Source organism: Charadrius vociferus, unplaced genomic scaffold (genome assembly GCF_000708025.1).
Source record: "Charadrius vociferus isolate BGI_N301 unplaced genomic scaffold, ASM70802v2 scaffold560, whole genome shotgun sequence".
In the NCBI taxonomy this organism is placed as follows: domain Eukaryota; kingdom Metazoa; phylum Chordata; class Aves; order Charadriiformes; family Charadriidae; genus Charadrius; species Charadrius vociferus.
In genome coordinates this window covers 1,219,950-1,225,949 of record NW_009646459.1, presented here as the reverse complement: position 1 = coordinate 1,225,949, position 6,000 = coordinate 1,219,950, and the positions used below count along the sequence as shown (strand labels likewise).

General features: G+C 46.5%; 1 protein-coding gene across 1 annotated transcript in view; it reads right to left on the bottom strand.

Moving 5' to 3' along the window:
* The window catches only part of FAM189A2 (family with sequence similarity 189, member A2), a 75,363-nt gene that overhangs the window by 27,562 nt on the left and 41,801 nt on the right, over nt 1-6,000 (bottom strand). The window lies entirely within an intron of this gene.

Below are 6,000 nucleotides of genomic sequence, written 5' to 3'. Positions count from 1 at the left end.
GCGAGGGAGCCTCGCCTGACCACCACGACACTCGCCCCGCTGGCCCGCCGCCACGCTCCGGCGTCTGCCGGCCGCAGAGCCGTCCGTCCGTCCGTCCCATCCCGTCCCGTCCGGTCCCGTCGTGGGTCTCCGTACTGCTGCTACACGGACCGTTTTGTACCAGCCTTGTTGGGTTTTTCCCATCCCCTTGTTAACGTGCTCCCACCCCTCCTCCCCTCGCCCTTTTGGCTCTGATCGCCGTAGTTACCGACCAGTAAGCTCGAAGTTTTAAAATAATTCTTCCCAGGAAAGGTGGCGGGAGGGGTGGGGAAAGGGGGAAGCCACTGGATTGCATTTCACGTTGTTGGCGCCCTTCCCAACAAGAGGAGAAGGTCTGGCAGGCAGAACGATGTATGTGTGTCTCTGTGCAGGTCTGCCTGGGTGCACGCATGATGCCGTGTCATCTGAGCAAAGATAAGGGCGGAGAAATCTCTTTACCCGGTGGAGTTTGGTTTGCTTCCTTTTTCCTTCCCAACGTTTCCTTGGGCAAAGCTTGACCTGACCATGGTCTTGTCTTTCCCTTCCACTTGATGTGCTCCAAAGAAGGAGGCTCAGGAATTTACTTCGGCCTTGTGTGCTGCTCTCTCCAGCTCAGCCAAAGCAATTTTATACCTGTTGGGCTTGTCTGGACACGATTTCAAAAAAACGAGAATCTCAGATATGGGAAATAGAGCTTTTAGTACCATAGGAAAATAAGCCATGTTAAAGGTGTCATCGGCTCAGGTGACAGCACTCATTCCTCTGCAGAGAAAGGTGCAGATCCAGCACTCAGGAAAGGGTTTTGAATGAAGTTTTGAAAGGGTTTTGCTATGTTACAGTAATGCATAAGGTCTTATACAAAGAAAGAAAGAGTAATGATTAGAGAGGCTGCTTTTGGGGTTACATCCTTCGTGCATCTCTGTTGATTTCCTACCTGAAGATTCACGATTTGCAGCACTCCTGACCAAGAAAACATCACCTGCCACTCTGGACCACCATCTTGCAATCAAGCCCTCACAAATCAACCTTCATGCTGGGGTCTATGAACCAGGGTTTGGAGCAAGAGGTTTTAACACCTGAGACTGCGTAAGATGGCTGCCCACGTGCTACTGCCCTTACATATGACTATATGCCCTTCCCAGTCTTTAACTCAGCCATTAATTAGTAAACGTGTAATTTTAACCATGTATGTGAGACTGAAGTCTATTGTACAAATACTAACTTACATGACACTTTCTATGGTTTTGCCTTTTATTCTGTTAAATGAAAATAGAATTGCAGATACTCTAAATATGCTGAAAGCTCACTGACACCAAGCCACTGGAAAATGCTGTGTCCGTGTATTTCAGGGCTTCAGAGTAAATTCCCCCATCTTAGCTTACAAATCCACGAAACACAGCCAAAGATACGAGGTGCCCCATCAAAGGACAGATGTCAGCCCTATTTGACTAGCAGCTTACTTGTAACAAGTGAAAACAGGGTATCTGCACTTCATCTAGTTAATGGAATCTTGTAAATCTTGGCATTTATTTCCAATTTCTTCAAGTATGCTCTTTTTTTTTTTTTTAACTTTCGAAAATACAAGCTGAAAAGAAACATATCAGAACAAAAAGTCATTTTCAATCTAAAGCAAGAAGTTGTTACATCGTGCTCAAAAATGCAAACCTACAATGTCCAAACTCATGAGCTCAAAATTCTCTGTGTTTTGGATCAGCGCATTGCTTTCCCTATAGCCTTTAATGTCTTGTCTTCATTTGGGAAAAAAAAATAAAAACTAGATCCTTTTTTATCACATGCTCCATGTCACTCCAAGTACCTGAAACTCCAAAGAATGATAGAATCATAGAATGGTTTGGGTTGGAAGGGACCTTTAAAGGTCATCTAGTTTAACTCCCCTGCAATGATCAGGAACATCTTCAACTAGATCAGGTTGCTCAGAGCCCTGTCCAGCCTGACCTTGAACACCTCCAGGGATGGAACATCCACAGCTTCTCTGGGCAACCTGTTCCAGTGTCTCACCACCCTCACAGTAAAGAATTTCTTCCTGCTATCTAATCTAAATCTACCCTCTTTCAGTTAAGAAATCATTACCCCTTATCCTCTCACTACAGTCCCTGATAGAAATTCCCTCTCCACCTTTTCTGTAGGCCCCCTTTAAGTACTGAAAGGCTGCTATAGGGTGTCCCCAGGGCCTTCTCTTCTCCAGGCTGAACAATGTCAACTCCCTCATCCTGTCCTCATAGGAAGGGTGCCCCAGCCCTCTGATAATCTTTGTGGCCCTCCTCTGGACCTGCTCCAACAGGTCTGTGTCTTTCTTGCACCGAGGTCCCCTGAGCTGGATGCAGTACTCCAGGTGGGATCTCACCAGAGTGGAGCAGAGGGGCAGAATCACCTCCCTTTGACCTGCTGGCCACGCTTCTTTTGATGCAGCCCAGGATGCAGTTGGCCTTCTGGGCTGCAGGTGCACATTACCAGTTCATGTTGAGCTTTTGATCCACCAGTACCCCCAAGTCCTTCTCCTCTGGTCTGCTCTCAATCCATTCATCCCGCAGCCTATACTGATACTAGTGGTTGCCCTCACCCAGGTGCAGGACCCTGCACTTGACCATGTTGAACCTCATGAGGTTCACATGGGCTCATTTCTCAAGTTTGTCTACATCCCTCTGGATGGTATCCTATCCCTCAGGTGTGTCAACCACACCACTCAGCTTGGTGTCTTCTGCAAAATTGCGAACAGTGCACTTGATCCCACTGTCTATGTCATTGATGAAGACATTAAACATTACTGGACCCCTGCAGGACCCTTGCAGGACACCACTTGTCATGGATCTCCATCTGGGCACTGAGCTGTTGACCACTAACTCTCTGGTTGCGGAGTTGCAGTGAGGAAAAGGATGAAATCTGAAAAATTAAGAGAAGCCTTAGTGTCACAGAAACTCTCACTCAGGAGAGGGATATCTCTGACATCACTGGGAAGAGCAACACGGCTGGATGCAAGCCATCCAGAAGAGGCTTTAGTATTCTGGAGGATGTTGAGGGTAATTTCTTGTTGTACAGGTACTGAATGGGCCACCTGGGGCTGAATTACAGTGGGTGATGCACAGCTGGATCTGCTGTTTACTGACAAGGAATAACAGATTGGGGATGGGGTAATCAGTCACTGATTTTGATGTAGTGGAGGTCAGGTTCCTGTGGCAAGGGATAGTGGCAGGAAAGGTGCCGAACACAGACCCTGTGCTTTAGGAGAGCAGATTGTGGCTTATTCAGGGAACTGGCAAGTGAGATTTCATGGGATTGAACTCGGAAGGGCAAAGGACCCCAGGAAAGCTGGCCGACCTTTAAAGCAAAGCATCCTCCATGTAATAAAGTTGGCCCATCCCAGTACTCAGTAAGCCAAGGGGACATGCAAGATGCCCAGGCAAAAAGAACTGCATACAAGGCAGGGAATCAGACAGACCACAAGGAAGGAATTGAAAAACATTGCCTGTGCATGCAGAGGTAGTGTCAAAGAGGCTAGTGCTTAGGCAGAGTTCAGGTTTGCAAAAGACGTCAAGGGAGACAAGAAGAGTTTCTACTACTGTTAGCGGTAAAATGCTGACTAAGGACAACTTGGGCCTGTTTCTGAATGGGGCAGGTGATATAGAAGCAGCGGACACAGGTAAGGCAACGGTACTCACTGCCTTCTTCGTTGTTACCAGCAAGGGCTGTCAGGCCTCTGCACCTTGTGATGGGGCTCAAGGAGAGAGGAGGAGTAAGGCATGGAGGCTGAGACAGGGATTGATTTCAAATACTTGGTTCACACAAGTCCCTGAGACCTGACAGACCACACTTGAAGGTGCTGAGGGAGGTGGCTGATGTTCTTACAAAGCCATTCTATGTCAGCTCTGAGAGGCTGTGGATACTGGGGGAGGCTCCCAATGACTGGAGGAAGGTAAACGTCACACCCATCTTCACAAAAGGGTAAAAACTAACCTGAGGATCTGCTGGACAGTTAGTATCACTTTGGTCCCTGAGAATATCATGCAGCCAGTCATGTTCTTTGTCTGGGCACACAGAGAAGGTGGTGACTGGAAACAGTCAGCATGGATTTATTAAATATAAATTGTGCCTGACCAACCTGATCATTTTCTGTGGTAAAATGACTGGATTTGTAGATGAGGGAAGCGTAGTGGATGCTATTTATCTCCAGTTCAACAAGGCTTTTAACACAGATTTGGTGGCCTTGTGTTGAGCAACCTGGTCTAGTGGGAAGTGTTCCTGCCCATGGCAGGGGGGTTGGAACTAGATGATCTTTAAAGTACCTTCCAATTCTAACCATTCTGTGATTCTATGATTTGAAGCTAAATTACTACCTGGTTGACAATGCAAACTGATTGACTGTGGAAAAGCATTTCTTTCCCCTGCTTTTTGACTGTTAAAGATTGGGTTTTCTTTCCCCTTGGATTCTCTATACTTTTATTTCACCTCAAGATGCTTACTGACTGAAATCTCAGCAGTCTTGGCACCTGCGAATGCAGTTGGGTTGTCCTACTCTGCCTCTCGAGTACTCTGCCATGTAGGAGATCACTGGAAGAAGTTCCTACATGTTTCCCAAACTGAAATTCTCATCTTCCATTCAAACATGTCTACTACTTGGGACTTCAAGCCATATAAGCAGGTGAAGTTTTAAGCAGTACCTGTGCTAAATAGTTTGGAAGAGAGAAAATGATCCTTTAGTCTCCAAACCTATATCCAGTTGTGAACATCTAAAATCAAATAGGAGGAAGACAGCAAACTATCTTTTACCTGTGCACCATGAAGTTTTTTATACACCCATACAAGCATTTGGCAGTATTTGCTGATCAAAAACAGACTCCATGGAATAAGATCTCATCTGCTGTGGCACCTCCTCTTTCCACAGGTGGAAGCACTGGAGGAACAGGCATTCGGGAGCAATGCCTGAGAGCCTGTGTCGAAGGGGAAGCCTGGACAGCCTCTTTCCAAAAAGAAGCCACTGGCAAATCCCCATTAAATAGCTTTGGCTGATCACACCCTCACCAGAGGTCATGCACACACGCAGAGGCACTGAGTAGTCCAGAGCAAAAATGCTTCCATGGGTTTAAGGAAAGGATAGATCCACAAACTCTCCAAATTTGACTCTTCCTTCTAAACCACTAGCAAGGGATGTAAGCCCCCAGGCACTGACATGGAGGCAAAGCTGGAAGCAAGGAGGAGCAAGGCACAGTTCTGCTCAAACTGTGCCCACAAGGCTGCACAAGACAGTTGCTCCACACTAGTGCTACCCTGGGCACTCTTAGTGACTGAGTCCGGAGCGAGATGTCCCCATGCTTTGGTCTGCTCCAGCAGCAGCCCGACCGCTCTCACTCTCAGAGCCAGGCACACACCGCCACAGCTCTGTACAAGAGGCGCTGGGGCACAGCGAGTTGCCCAGTACTGCCTTGCAAAGTAGTGACAGTAAACATAAAGCCATATATTTTTAGATGAGGAAAGATGAATCCTGCTTCAGAAAAAAAAAAAAACAAACAACCCCACAAACAAAATGTGAAGACAGAGCACTACATAGTTTGCAGGCCCACTTTCAGGACAAGAGACCGAAAGTTTCTGAAATGCAGAAATCTGAGAACTGAGGCCATCAAGTGACAAAACCAGGAGGATGACTTTCTTTTTAAATGCCAAAACATCCTTTTGAATACCTTAGCAGTTATTTTACATGCTGTATCAGCCACGTGGTAGTAATGACATTTAACTACAATACGTGTGGTGGCAATACAGGATTTTAGTTACTAAGAGTTTTCTGCAGAAGGTTTGGTCAGGACATTTGCTGTCCGCCTTAAGCATCCCTTGAAGACATCATCAAAAGTCCCCTTGCATATCTTCTTTTTTGATCTTTTGACACAGAAAACCCTTCTTGAATTCATGTCTCAACAACAAAAAAAAAAAGCACGAAACCCTACATTAGCACTCTTTCTCTCTTCCCACTCT